Source organism: Pleurodeles waltl, chromosome 9 (genome assembly GCF_031143425.1).
Source record: "Pleurodeles waltl isolate 20211129_DDA chromosome 9, aPleWal1.hap1.20221129, whole genome shotgun sequence".
In the NCBI taxonomy this organism is placed as follows: domain Eukaryota; kingdom Metazoa; phylum Chordata; class Amphibia; order Caudata; family Salamandridae; genus Pleurodeles; species Pleurodeles waltl.
Genome location: NC_090448.1, coordinates 418,589,025 through 418,604,550, shown reverse-complemented (window position 1 = coordinate 418,604,550; position 15,526 = coordinate 418,589,025). Strand labels below are relative to the sequence as shown.

Here is a 15,526-nt window from a genome sequence, read left to right as displayed (position 1 = left end):
GCTCCATGTGACTCCCTCAGAATGTGAGGGGAAAAAAGTGACTGTGGAGTGGAAGCACACTGACCTGAAGCCAATGGCAGTGACTGGAAGAAGTATTTAATCAAGAATCCACCCGACTGCATTGTCAGCAGGACGGCAAAGCAGCAGAGAGCGCAAGTGAAAGGAGACGATGTGCTTGCCAATCATAAGCACGTAAATTAGAGTGACATTGGACTAAGCCAATTGTAAGTTTAGGGAAGTAAGGGGCAGTTTACAAGCCCCTTTTAAGATTTTATTTTTATCAACAAAAGATTTTGCAAGCACAGTGCCCAGATGAAACCTAAAAAGTGATGGATGGAATGCTCATGGTTGGTCTATTTTTGTAAGGGTTCAGATGAACTAAAGAAAATATTTTATGGATTATGTGCAGATAATAACCAGTGGTTCTTATTTAATTCGAGCATTTCCATTCAGTGCTTATTTCTTTTTTGCTAAGTCAGTAATCCTAGATGGGGTGGGGGGTCTCAGTCATGAACCTCTTGCGGACTGTGTCATAGAATCTGAAATTGCTCTTCACTGGTGAGGATCAAGAGGGCTGAAAGAAGCTTGTATTGCTTTCTTCCTTTTTAGAAGGGGCCGTGCTCCAGTCTTTCGTGCTTCCCGTATTTATTTGAGACTGTTTTGGATGGTTCCCTTCTGTGATGAATGTTATAGTTTTTATCAATCAACATATTATAATGATAGATGGTGCACTTCCGTAATGACATAGACGAGAAAAGATCATATGAAATTCACCCTTAGTGATTACCAGTGGTTCAAGCTACTTCCCGCATTTCTAGTTGGTGTTTTTTGTTGTCTGTTTTGTTTTTGAACTTGGAGTTGGGGCTGAAATTGACAGATACATTGACTTGTTGGTTAAGCAATTATGTGTGAACTAAAAATACAAATTACCGACCAAGTGAGCAGCCTTTGTTCAAAAGAAGTCCCAATAAATCAATTTATTAAGGAGGCTTGTAATGTGCAAATCCTGTATAGAAACCTCAGACTACTGAGGTGTTTGCTACAGAGGCGACAGGGTTTGGTGTGTTTCGGAATAGTTAAATGTTTTCGTGTAGTTGTGTGTTTTTTTTCATTTGCAGCTGGCAGTATGCCTTGCGGAGCTGATCGAGGAATAATAAGCCAGATACCCTGGAGCACCACGAACGGGAAGTGTGCATGTTAAGATAAGGACTTGGACAGCACTGCTATGCTGCCGCCTCGGAAGGAAGGGAGCCGCCGGCGTTGATTGATCCAGAGCTACAAGATAAATGACGTGACTCGTAGGGCGGTGAAACTGCTGCAAGAAAGAAGGCTTTTTCTGCTCCGTTGAGAGACTGCACTTAATATTCTCATTTTTCACTCGGCCCTGATCATTTAAATGAGAAGCTAGCAAATTTGTAATCATAATCTAGTATTGGAAAACGCCAGGAGAACAGTGTTGGCGTTCATTTTAATGGTCTCACCAAAGACGGCGCGAACTATCTGTTCTAAACAGCACGGTGTACAGAACCTGGTGTAGAGAGACAACCTTTGCTCATGATTAGATAGATGGCTTTGGTGTCAGTCTCAATTACTTGCTTTCTGTTGGTGGTTTTCCTAGACGTGGGCGAGCCAACACATTAACATGGAGAGCCAAGCCCACTGTAGGAGCCGAGCCCTTATAATATTTGCTATTTAGCTCATACAACAAACATCACGTAAAAAATATGATAGTCCCATCAAAACTCAAAAAAATGTATTTCTTTAACATGTGGAAGCTTTGATATTAATAGGGCACGTTATAGCACTGCACTGAGAAGTACTTATTAAAAGTGATAGTTTTGGACAACTGGTAGTCCGACCTCAATAATGAAGAAAAAAAAAGTTTTAGTGAAATTAAATATTTGTTTAAGATTACACGGTCCAAGCGAAGACACTGCGATTTACCAAGGTTTTTATGGTTTCACTTTGAACACACCACCCAGTAAATGGCTATTTATCTTTTGTCTTTTCTGACCTAAAGGCTTTGTTTTTGTACCTCTTAGTACAGTTTTTAATTATTATGTGAAATGCAATCACTTTACACGAGTACCAGTTACATTACACATGGTCATATGCATTATTTGTAGACATGGGGAAATCAAGTGATTGCTCATAATCCCAGGATGTTAAGCCGATGCCGAGACTTGAAGCTGGTTCCCCAGTTCCTCGGTCGGCAGCTCTGACTAGTGCCACATCCTGGGTGGCAGACCGAAGCCACATGAAAACTCGGCTCGTTATGGGCTTGAGGTTCCTATAGGACCCTGAGCCAGAGCCAGATTTTAGCCTCAAGCCTGGCTTGAACCTTTAGTGGCTTGTCCACCTCTAGGTTTTCTTCTTCATTCTGTGCCAGTTTAGACTCTGCAACCTAGCCGTTTTACCTTTGCTTTTGATTGGCTGTGGTGTGGACTTCCACTGCTGATGTGATGGGGCTACTATTTGTGTGTGTTTTTAGGTCTGTCTTGAATGTGCAGCTACTGTGGGCCACCTTTTGTGATCAAGAGAAAAAGAGCTTTCAGAAGTACTATTGAGAGTGGGTTTTGGCTCTGACCACATGTTGGTTGAAGTACAGTAATCGATTGGGCAAAAGCTGTGTACGTCCACTAAAATGAGTTGTTTGGCCCTTGGGGATTTTTATGTGTGAAACAGCAGTGCTGTACTAGTTATGGGGACAAGGCTTTAGGTCAGTGAGACTCAAAGTACAGCCCGGGGACAGCATGTAGCCCTCCTGACCTTTACATGCAGCCCCTTAGTCAACAGCAGTGCTGGGCTGCTGTTTACTTGACACAGCACTCTAATATTAAAAAGATGTTAAATGAGCGGGCAATCGTTTATATAAAGGTTAACTGAAGTTAAAGAAAGGAAGTAGCTAGGGTGTCCTGCATTGCTTAACTTTAGAAACACCTTCATTTTTAAAGACATCTTGCAGCAAAAGTGTAAAAGTATGATAAAATCTGTTCAAAATTCAGAATGTGTATTTTATTAACATGCAGAACCTTAGTACATCAGGTTATATCAGCACACTGAGGATTTTTTAAAGTGATAGTTTTCAAACATCGGTTAACAAGCATTCATTCTCCCTACCCGCCCTAGCAACAATGCCAGTAGTGAACCAAGCGGCAAGCCAGTTTTTATGTGCACTCTTTGGGTGGTCTGAGTTCCTATTACACATGAAGAACATTATAGTTTATTAAATTAAACACAGGAGAAGGTTTTGTATGGCACACATCCTGAAGTCAGGTATTTTGAGGCTCTCAGATGTTATAATGAAAAAAAACAGGATAAGGGAAATAAAACAATTGCCTAGGTCCACACAAGTTGGTTAAGTAGAGAAGCCAGGATTAATCCCAAGTTTTGGTTTTCAGATTGTTCTATTCGGACACTAGATGTATGTGCTTTGCTTCCCCTATACGCACCTTGCCACCAGTCCACCACTGCCATCCTGCTCGTATCAGTGCTGCCCTCAGTCACATCACAGACCAATCTTTGTGGCCCTGGGGAAAATGTTTGCGAGTACCCATGCTTTAGGTCTTATCTGTTTATTATGAAAAGTTACAATAAAGCCAGTAGGCTATAAATATTTATTTTGAAAAGCATATGTTAAAGTCCATATGAATTGAAGTGTGAATTGTTATTACTCTCACAGATTACTTTAGTAGGCAAGTATGTTAATGTTTGTTACTCCCTCTCACAAACCATAAGGCTGGAAGGTTTGTTTGCACTGTCATAATCCTTATTAAACTCTCTCGGGAGGGGTAGTATTTTGCTTTCCCAAATGTAATTGTGTATAGATATGGAATTTTATGACTGTATACCTGATGGTTGCCTTGTGGTAAAACTTACACTCAGTACAGTAGGCCTGAGTTTATTATGGGATAGAAGAATTAGATTGACATACATCTCTACCAATCTCCCAACAACTTGTTCAAGTAAACCAATATACAACAATTTTCCCTCCCCTCCCACCTGCCCCATCCCAAAGCTTCCAAAGAAGGCACATTGTGCTACATACTTCATTGTTCATCATAATTGTTTCTTTCCGGTCTGAGTTGGCAATCATTTCTAGGCGCCAGATATGAAAAAGAAACCCATTGCCCCATCTTTGGGTGTCACTTATCCTCCCCCCTGCTGTAAAGGGGTACCTTACCGCTGTGTACATTTATGTGCAAGCAGCGCCCGTGTCATCTCTGCCCAGGCTATCAATACTTCTTGTGCTTTTTCACCTCTCCTAGTCCTCCTCATATGAACTTCTTCAGCTTCCGCCCAGTCAACCATGTCTCACTCCCACGCCTCCCTTGTTGGGGCCTGGGGACTCGTGGGAAAGCTTATGTCACTACAGTATTGCTTATTATGAAAAGTTACAACAGAAGCAGCAGGTGTGATATATTTTTTATGGCACTCGTATGTTAAACCCAAAAGCCTTTACGTGTAGGTTGTTATTGCACCATGTTCAAGTGTGCAGACATGGATTTCATTAAATGAAATCTTACAGATTACATTTGAATCTAAGAATTTTGTTGTTGATTACATACTTTGGCTAAACCTGGATCTAGAAGATTTGTACTGAAATACTTCTTGATAGGATCCCTTCAAAAGGCTTACAGGTTAAGTTGTTGCCAGAATATTGTATGAAGACATCATTATATTTACATACAAATATGCATACATATATAAATACTTAGAGGGGTTTGGGTCAGTCCTCTTCTCCCATTGGTCTGCCTGAGTGTCATTTATACTCTGCTTCCATTTTTCACAGCATACAGCAAAGGGTACTGGCTCAGACCCACTTAAGCCATTGTCTCTCCTGCCCTGTAAGTGGTAGAATTCATCTGATCAAATGTGCACATCTGCTTGAAAATGAGTGTGCTTCAGTTCCAGTGCTGGTTTCCCAGACCTCTATTGTGTAATTTGTTCTTTTATTTGTGTCCCCAGACAGTGCTAACCATCATGGAGCGGTTTTGTCCATAGTCTATCATTGTTTTACCATTCCAGGATGGGCAAATGTTGGTTTTAAATGTGGCATGCTTGCTGCAACTTTAGCCATTTTAGAATGTGTACAATATCACTGAAAGACAGCGACCTGCTGCTGTATTTAATTTCATTTATTATTGCACATACATGCCTGCCATGTTTAGCTGGAATAAAGTTTTCTTTTTAGTTTGAGCCTAGGCAGTGCATGCGCTCTCTCTGCGAGACACGCTGTGTCCAGTATAGGGGCTTAAGCCATGCCACTCTTGGCATTTCTTCTTTGTTGTGCTTGCTTAAATGCTTCACTTTTATTGGTGCATTGTGCTAACTGTCCCTTCTTTGTGCTATAAGTTCCCACCTAGTGAGCATTCAGTAAGAGAACATTTTTGTTGGCCATCATACTATATCATGCTTCTTCCAGCGTGTGATGGCCCTGCTCACTCCTCCGGTCTGGTTTCAGTTTTCCCTTTAATGTGAGCCACAATCTTTTCTCCTTGTGGCTCGGTGCAATGCTTCATGTTCGATTGTATGTTTTTTTTTAATTTTATTTTTTTAACTGTTGAGCCTTGTTTTCCTTTTGTGACTCTCCTTCGTGCTCATGCTCATGGCGGCCGTGGCGCTTTGAATCAGCTTGTTTATGTCAACTGTTTCACTTTTCATTTTCAATAGATGTGACAAGAAAAGTCCAGTTAGGAATTTACAGCGCTAGTAGCTCTAACTTTTTTTTGTGTGTTGCACTCTGTGATATTGTCCAGATTTGAAGAGCCATAAATCTCCAACGCGATTTTTGTTCCCCGCTGCTCATGTGCCCGTCTTTGATGTTCTGTTTACATCCATGCAGCCGGGCCCAAACAGGCTTAAGCTCAGTGCTACAGAAATTTTGGAAACTCTACTGTGTGCTTGAACTCAGGAGGGCCCGCCCCAAGCTAACCTATTTAGCCGTGGCGTACTGCAGAAAAAGGAGCTATGACGCGGTCAGCGTGGACTGCATCATATTGCTTTTTTTTGTTTAGCCATGCTGCTCCGCCACCGTTCTGCTGTACTGCATGGCAAAATCAAAAATATTACATTGCCAAAGCCAATAGATCTTGCAGAGGTGAGACTTATTGGCTTTGCCAATGCTTGTTTCTGCTGTTATTGTTTTAGTTCATCTTACACATGCTGTTAAGTTTGTGTTGTATTATGGTTGTGTAAGTGAGTGAATGCAAGAATGAGTCAGTGAGTAGGTGAATGACTGCATGAGTAAAAGGGTGAGATGTGTGATAATTTGAGTGCCTAAACTCATCAGTGACCAAAGAGGCACTTTTATTTATATGCCATATCTTTGGCATTGCCAATAATTCTTTCAGTGTCATTACTTATTGTTTATCCTTCAATAGGAGTGAATGTCTTTGGTTTTAGAGTGCTCCTGTATTTTTTACTTTCATCTCTTTCCACAACACATACTGATGCTTCTCTGTGGTGTTTCGGCCACATACTTTAGTGTGGGCACACTCCTTTGAAGTTTCATACAGCGTGAAGTCGATTGGAGGTTTTGCAGCACTTTGCATGACTGCCAGTTACGTCACATTGTTCACACTGTTACCGAAATGAAGTAATTTAAATTTTGTGGGCCTCTCTAATACACACCCAGAGTTTTTGACTCCCTGTCGCCCCTGACCTCTACTACCCCATTGTTCGCTTGACTCCATTTTCCTTATGCTCTCCGTTTGCACATTGTCTTTGTCATTTTGGGTTCAGATTCACCCTGGCACACAGAGACCGGGTACTTCGCTTGCACACATAGGGACTATTTTCTGTGGCTGCTAACCAGAAAAAAGTAGCACTGGTGACTGTTCTTTTGTCACCCTGATAATTGGCACATAGCATAGGCCAGTTCTGTGGGTGAAGGCAGGGTAGGACTGATTATTTGGTGAGCCTGTGTTATGCACCTTCGACCAGGGCCCCGATCTTTCTGAGTTATGTGGCAGGAAAGGACCAAATTATGAGACAAGATAGACCAATTTATGTGCTAAGAAATGTTCAGTTAGGCATTTACAATACCAATAACTCTAACTCTCCCAAAAGCAAGACCTATTGTATTGCAAATGCTTGTTTTTTGTTGATGTGACATACACAAGATTACATTTGAGGTCTCGCCCACCAGACAGACCAAGCTGTGTGCTTGCTAAAGACCTACTGTAAACGTATGGTAGACACACAGCCCAGCAGTTGCTTACAATTGGTTAGCTTTATTGATATTCTAATTTCCTTGCTTCTTATTCAATGGTTTGCCTTCTTGTTCTCGTGTATGTCCCTTCCCTGGAGCTTAGTCTCCTTTTGATTGGTGGCCTGCCTTTTTCCACTGCTCAAATTTTGGAAACCACTTTTCCCTTTTTCATTCAGCATTCCATGATAATGCCTGTGATTTCTAGTTCGCCCCCATGTGTGCTGCTCCCCCCCCCCCCACACCTCAGAGCCCACCTGTGCTGTGTTTTCCTCCACCTCTCACTGCTTGTTTGTGAAAGCTCAGCAAAATGGACATTTCTGATGGGGTCTGCCTGAAGAGGAGACTTTCAGGGTTTTTGTTTTATTTCTTGCAGTCCACATATTGCATGAAAGCAAAAGCTTTGGCTCACAAAGGGTTTTATGGTGCTGGGGGAAGCGCCATCTGGTGCACTCACTTATGCTAAGTGCACTGTCTGCCTCATGTGCTAGCTGACACCTCTCCTGGAGGCCCATAAATCTTTTGCTAGGACTATTGCAGACCGGCAAATAGTTGAATCAAGTAGAAAATAAATTAGGCCTTTTCAGCCATTCCCCTTTACATTCTGACACTTCCTTATTCTTGTCAAATTTTGTTCAGTTTACTGAGTGAAACACATTTGAAAAGTAAACCATGCATCTATAACGATTGAAAACATTGAATTCTATCTCAGTTTTGAGATGAGGTACGATAAGATATGTTTGTTTTTACCCCAGTATTTTGATTTATTTGTGTTTTACTTTTTTAAAACTATGCTTTACAAACATTGGCAAAGTCAACAGCTTGGCTCTCAAGTTATAATGATAAGACATATTGTTTTTGCCAAAGCTTGTTTTAATGATCTCCTTAACTTATTTCTGGCAGAGTACTTACAAGCTCTGCAGCAAACATGTACCAGTTATCCTTCGGGCGCATGCTACACTTATACAACAAATGTATCCACCTGAATACCACACGTGGTTTGCTGTGGAAGGGAGAGGAGTATTGTATCTGGCGCTCTATTTGTCAGTAGAGATCCCTGATCTGGAATTGAATACAATGATGATGGTATTGTTCTGTGGGTGTGGAATGTTTGGTGCTGGCTGCTAGAGGATGGCATCAAAAAGGGAGACTGCCTTGTTGTTGGTGCTTTTATATGTAAATGTATGCTTGCTGTTAGCCAAGATATTTTGATTTTACTAAAGTTATTTGCATACTATACTTATAGGGTATTTTGATCCAGCCCTCTTCATCCATTTGTCTGATCCTTGTTTTTGAGGATTTGTCTGTTACTGTGTTATGCACATTTTTCTTCCACCCACTAGCATACAGCATGGAGCTAAGGGCCAGCCCATTTCGTCCATTGACTAACTTCACAGTAAGTGATTTCATTCTGCCCCTTTACATATAGCATATAGTAACATACAGTAGTTCCCCCTCGGTGCTAGAGACTACTATGGCACTGTGTGCTTTTTGAGACCAAAAATATTTTTGCTTTCATTCAATTCTTTTTAGATTGTTGAGAGCCTGGCAGCTTCTCCAACGATTACGTTTTGCAAAACCAATACAAAACAAAACAAACACTGAGAAAGCCAAAAGGACAATGTCAGAGCTGTTGGCTTTGCCAGGGCTTGTTAAGTAAGTGGAGTAACAGAACACTTGTGCACAAGCTAATATTCTTTTATCTTTCTGAAGTTTCAGCAGCTGTCTCTGTATTTGCTTTCATACTTTGGTTATGTCTGTCCTACGCCAATATGAACTCCGTTAACTGTTCTTTGCATGTGCATTTTTTTATTCTCAGAACAAGAAAAGTGAGGCCCACATAGAAAAGAACCAGGGTGAGTTTAGCCAGGCAGTTTAATTTGTTGTGAAGATTTTAAGCAGTTTTACTCCTTGGAGTTCATTGTGGGCGAAAGGAGAACGAGGAAGTGTGCTGTTTTTTTAGTTTTTTTAAAGGAACTGATGGGCCCTGTAAGACAGGCTCGTGCGATAATTAACCTGATGAGAGTGTGGGTGGATTTCTCTTACAAGGTGACTATTTTCCTCGGATGAAAGGCTTGGACCAGTTTGCTGCAGGAGTTTCTGCGTTTGTAGCTGCACACCTTCTGTAAGTGGGTGGCACATGCCAATTATTTTAACCAAGCTCTCTTTATTAGACTCCTGAGATCACAAGCATGTTGCCATTCTCGAAAGCTTGCCATTTTATTCAAGGTGTTATCTAACTAGTGAGAATGGCATGATTTAGGGTCACCAAAAGGCTTGTGGCTTTTGGCTTAGACTTATAAATTAAAGAATAGAGTGACTGCTGGACCCGCTGGTTGACAGGGTGTAGGTTGCACAATATGCATGCAGCATCTGTTTTCTAAGGTGACCTTAAAAATACTCGTGGGACTGAATATCGCACTGCATCCCACAGAGATTCATTAAGAGCTAGAGTGAACAGCTAGCTCACTCAAGCTGCCCAGCAGTACTGGGCAGCTTGCTTCTGGGTAATATAACTTTACTCACTTTGCTGTGCAGTAGGCCTTATTTATACATGTATGTGCGTCGATGAGCTGTAGAAGACTTAGGGCCCATTTTAGAGTTTGGCAAACATGGTACACTATTACAAATGCGACAGAGAATCCTGCCCACTATATCCTCGGTCTGCTTGCCCCATTTAGAGAAGGGTGGATTTTAAGTTTTCTGTTGGTGAAGCCCCCGTTTTCTCTGTCAACGGAATACATCCTCCGATAGCCCAGCAGAGTAATGGTGGTCGGAGGAAGGACATTACACCGCTTGCTATATTTATGGTGGTGGGTGCAGTGTCCTTTTTTTCTTGTCCATCACAACCAGGCAAAGCCTATCGGTGAGGGACAGAAATAAACTCCTGCTGTGGGAGCTTACTTCAGAAAAGCAAAGAACTGTTGTTAAGTCTGGTGAATAACTGTCCACCAAACTTTTCGTACCTTGAAAGGAATGGTGACTGTAATTATTTTCAATGTACAGAAATGACCTCTGGCCCAGTTGTCATCTTTAATTTGAATGGGCGGTGGTCCATGAGCATGGCGGTGGTAATGTGCTCCCCGACCATGATGGACCGTTCGTCACATCCTAAATTAGACCCATTGTGTCTTATGTTAATTATTTCCAGTCATGTACTTTCCTGTTTAGGTGATAACCTATAGTGTTTATAAAGCTCAGTGTGGAATTCCTAAATTTGGAGTTGGGGGTGTTAGAAAGGTGGGAATGAGCAGGAAGGCAGCCATAACCTGGTGGTAGCGTTGTCTGTGCAACCTACATATAAGGTGGGTAAATTTCTTCCTCTTCTAGTCTGAGTCGAGTTTTCGATCTGAGTGAACTTTTTTCAGTTGAACATTTCAATATAACCAGGACCACTGGATTTATGCGATTGCGCGGTTGTGGCATTTTTTGCATAGTTGTGGATTTGATGCATTTGCCACATAATCCACCATCCGCTTCATAATCTTCAGATTTTAACAAAGAAGTAGTTTCTACCTCTAACAGTACAAAAGTTACTAAATATACAGCAGCATGCATTGCTGGCATTAGTAGGCCCTATGAAAATGTTAACTGGTCACCCTTCTACTGCTTATTGATTATCATCATCATAATGAGGTGCAGCCTATTCCCAGGTAGTGTTAACAAGTGTAACAATTACACAATAATGAAGTAATACTATCACAAAATGTGTTATGTTACGCCTCATAGTTTGCTTTTTCTCACTGCGTAATTTAGACAACCCTGCTGCATAATAATATTTTCCACTACTTTCCAAAACATTTTACACATTTTGAATGTGACTGTAAGAAAACTGAAAACTAGCCTACAGGGTGCTGAACATGAAACATTTTCAAACCAGAGACACACATCTTTTTAGGCGTCTGATAAAGCGAGCACATACTGGGTTAGTCACCATTTCTATGTTCCCAGTACCTTTACTTCCGACACTACACATTTAACTACAGCCATCTCGAGTTGTCAGCGGAGATAGGAAGTTACATAAACACGTTTCATTTCACTTCATGTGCCCCAATAGTCACTTGTTCACTTATGTATTACTTTATGTAAAAACAAAAAAAAAAATAGTGACGAAAGTACTGAAAAAATGGAGCCCAAAGTAAAATGTAATAACCCACTTCCTTCTGACAGGTTTTCAAGCTGTTCATTTTTAAAGAGAATTGCAATGAAATATCTTCCAAATCTCCATAAATCCTCTTGAAGGCAGTGCACTGAAAGGCTGAAAGTACCCTTATTTGTCTTCCAGATGTTCCCATATTCATATTTAAAAAACTAGAAGATATCAACAATGATTTTGACCAAAGTGCCAAAGTAGCTGCATTTACATCACACACACAATGGCCCAAAGTAATAGCACAGCCCTGTTGCCTGTTTTGGGGCTCCAGAAATGGGGTGGAAATAAAGAGGGCTCTTAGAGTTCTGTTTAATTTCGCTACCTTCTTCTGCTGAGAGACCAGGAAAAACAGCAGCTCCAGGAGTACCAAAGGTCAAGCAACACCAATTATGTCTATTTCGTACATATCATTGTGGAAATAAGAAGTTAGACATCCCTAAAACATAATGTCTAATTATTCATAGCAACTTAACACTGTATGATGCCATAACGGACTAAAATACATCTTGATTGTAATTTTTTATAAAACACATTTCAAAGTGCTGTAAGTCTCTCAGTTTAAAGACCAAGTTCTGCTAATTACAGTCTGCCCACTCCATGCAGAATGCTCCACATGTGACGAAGAGCACAATGATGACGTGTTGTAGCCATTGCTGGCTTTTAGGGAACTAACAACCTGAGGACACATTAGGACAGATAGATGGGCAAGAAGAAATGAATAGCAGCCCCAATAGTTGTGGAGAGTTCCACAGCTCCTTTTATGCAGCTTGATGTCTATGGTTTCCTTGCTTTTGTTCTGCCTGCCATATAGCAAGATCGTAAGTATGTACTCTAGTTCCCTATTGGAAGTCTGCAATGTAACCTTAACCAATAGGGAGCCCTAGGGTTGACTGTGAAGTCATAGAACACTGAAGTGTAACCTAGCAACCTTGGCCATCCTCCTTGTGAGAGGACAACTTAAGTATGTTCCTTGGAATTCTCTTGAGCTGACCAGAAAATTGACTCCTGTAAACAGATGTCATATATGTAGTACAGCTGCTTTTCAGTCAGACGGGAGTGATGATTCAGGTGGGACTTCAGGCTTTTGGAATTGTATTCAAATTGCTGCACTCTCCTCCCCACACTTCCTCTCTCATGTGCTTCATCTCTAGTTTATTTAGCGCCCTCACCCCACAAATTCAGTATTGCTCCCTTCCCTCCACCCGTTCTTTCCTGCACCATTCTGTCTTTATTTTATTCAAATTTCTTCCCAGAACCCTGACCTAAACCTCACCCGTTGCTCCCCTCAAGTTCCCCATCACTTTCTCCACTTGCTCCCCCACTCAGTCCTTTTTGTTCCCTACAATTCGTGTGCCCAAAAGTAATGCATGTATGTTTTTGGAAAACCCATTTTTTGGCTTTTGCTCTTGGGTGCCCCCGCTGTCAAACAGTCCTGTCACCCAAGTGCATTATTATAATAATAATAATAATAATAATAATAATAATAATAAGTGTTGTTGTTCTTACTGTTGCTGTTATTGTTATTGTTATTTTTTATTTATTATCAAGTCACATCCAATATTTTAAAAGTAAAATAACAAGTATTAAGCAAAGCCTGTAGGTTTCAGCTACGTGAGATCTATTGGGTTTGTCAATGTTTTTTTTACACGTTGCACAGCAGTACCTGCTGTGTCTTCTTACCTGTGTTCTGGCATAATATACTTTGATATCCTTGCACCAGGAATTTATTTATTCAGCGCTTATTTGGTAGTAACTACAGCAGTTTGCCAACAATTAAAGCGTCTTTTTTCCCAGGCTTTGGCTCAGTACTTTAATATCTACGGAATTTTGCCCTTCTTATCTACGCAGCGCTGTGCCATTTTGCCATTTAATAGACTTTTTAAACTGCAGCAATATGGCTACACCACAACACATTGCCCAGCCACCACCTTTCTTGCATTTACCAGGCACACCTAAGCAAGTGGCGGCAGTGACTAAGAATCTTCGAAAATTACCTTGTAGCTATTGATGCTTTGAGGTGTTCACCCACGCACAAAGCAGCAATCAAATACAGTTGCATTTGTTTGGCAGCGCAACTGGTGTTCAATAATCTCCCAGACTTTTTACCACGCGTTTCATCAGGAGACGATTGGAATCAATATAAGGAGACATTCTCACGCATGGGCAAGCAATATGCTGAGGAATCTAGCATTATGCTCGAACGGCCATGACTTTTTCGAAAGGAAGCAACGCGCGGATGAGAGCATTGAGGAATATGTTGCAGCTCTCAGAATTTTCGGTTCTAATATCCCTACATATGTACGTAATCAATTCGTGTTCCTCAAAGAAAATACAAGAGAAATTGCTCAGCTGCAGGAATCCCTCATTAGAAACGATTGATCTAGCAAAGGGGATTGAATGATTTATGATTTCCACAAAAGCCATTCATGAAGGTCAGTCTGATAACCTGATGAACATGCTTGAAGGCACTGTCAATGCAGTAAACATGAGCAACAAAGCATGGAGACTACCCACTAAGAAAATTACTATTTTGTATTCTAGGTGTGGGTAAAAAAAACATATAAACAGTAATCCTAACTCTCCTGCTATTGACAAGAGATGTATGTTTTGTAAAAAAACAACAAAAAAAAACAAATTGGGGCACTTTCAAGAAGTTTGTAAAGGTGGACAGAAGATCCCCAAAATCATCAGTGTTGAGATTAGTGAGAACACAGACAATTGCGCTCAAAAACTGAATAATGTTGTGCTGCCTATTGAGTGTAACACAGTCCTAGGGGTACGTAGTGCCAAGGTTTTATGGTATGAAGTGGTGATTAGTAATATCACGCTTCAAGTCATGACTGACTCTGGATCACCATTCTATCTGACGTTATATTTTATGAAAATTGTCGAATATGAATCCCAAGGCGTTTGGGAGACTGAGATTGAGATGCTGGGATACTCTACATCCAAAATCGAGTGCTTAGGAAGACACAAAATTACTATGTTGTATTGTATGTGGCAGCAGCTGGAACATAATAGGGTGGCAAGATTTGGCTAAAATGGGATTGTACCTGAAACCAGGTGCGGATGTTCCGGTAGTAACTGATGAACTTCCTGATGGGTATATGGAGAATTATGTGTCATAAGCATTGAAAAACAATTTTCTTCCTCACATATTGGTTCAGACATTAATGATATCCTGAGTCAGTCGTTCAAAGTTTAAAAAAAAATATTTTTTTTTTATTACACTCCAGTGGAGACATGCCTATCAGCTGGGGAAAATGTACGTTTGGTGTTCAAGAACTTGAATATTTGGCACACACCTTAAATTTTCTTCAATCAAAGCAATTAGTGATGTCCCTCCACCCAAGCTAGGAATGCCTTGCGCTCGTTACTAGGTTTAGCAGAACACTATACCCACTTTATACATGACAATGTACAGACAGGAGAGCCTTCAAGAGCTTTATTGAGAAAGGGAGCCAAGTTTATTTGGACTGACAATGCACCTCCATTACGCTCACAAATGCTTTGTGAATGTTTTATGCTAGCCTATCTGGTTTGGGCACAGTGCTTGGGCAGTGGGTTGCGAGGAGAGAACACACCGTTGTGTTTGCATCAAGAACATTACAAGTTGCTGAGACATGGTACAGCACCATAAAATGCGAAGCTCTTGAATGCGTCTCGGCAATACACAAGTTAAGGTTACATTTGGGGATGTGAGTTTGGGGTATTTACTGACCACAAACCAATGGTGCACATGCTCGTTTGTGGTGGGTCATATAGAGCTTCAGCTAGACTGGTATGTCTATTATCCAAGTTACAGGCGTACCAGTTTGTCATCAGTCATTTTCCATAGGGGAAGAACTTCAGAGCAGACTACTTACTCCAGAATACTGAGTGTGTGGTGTCAACTTTAGACACTATTTCGGAGTGTGCACCCAGAACTGAAAAGAATTGGCAAGATGGGTATTCCATTGATAATATTCAGGTCAAAGATTTTATAACTTGTGACTAGCCAGAAAGCAGGACCCTGTCTGCGGAACTGAAGAGTTTTGCTCAGGTAGCCAGCAAACTGTCAGTGGTGGATGAATTGATAATGCAACATGACCTGTTTGTTTCCCTAGAGACCCTGATAAGGGGTATTATTCAGACAGCGCATCAAGGACACTTGGGGTTTACAA

At 41.0% G+C, this 15,526-nt stretch overlaps 1 protein-coding gene across 2 annotated transcripts in view; it reads left to right on the top strand.

The window, feature by feature from the left end:
* The window catches only part of SHKBP1 (SH3KBP1 binding protein 1), a 220,937-nt gene that overhangs the window by 9,338 nt on the left and 196,073 nt on the right, over nucleotides 1-15,526 (top strand). Inside the window, exon 2 of one of the 2 annotated variants that reach the window (XM_069207208.1) lies at nucleotides 9,030-9,066. The exons of the other annotated variant lie outside the window; for it this stretch is intronic. The gene's annotated coding sequence lies outside the window, so the exon portion shown is untranslated. The remainder of the gene's footprint in view (nucleotides 1-9,029; nucleotides 9,067-15,526) is intronic. 2 annotated transcript variants of the gene reach the window in all.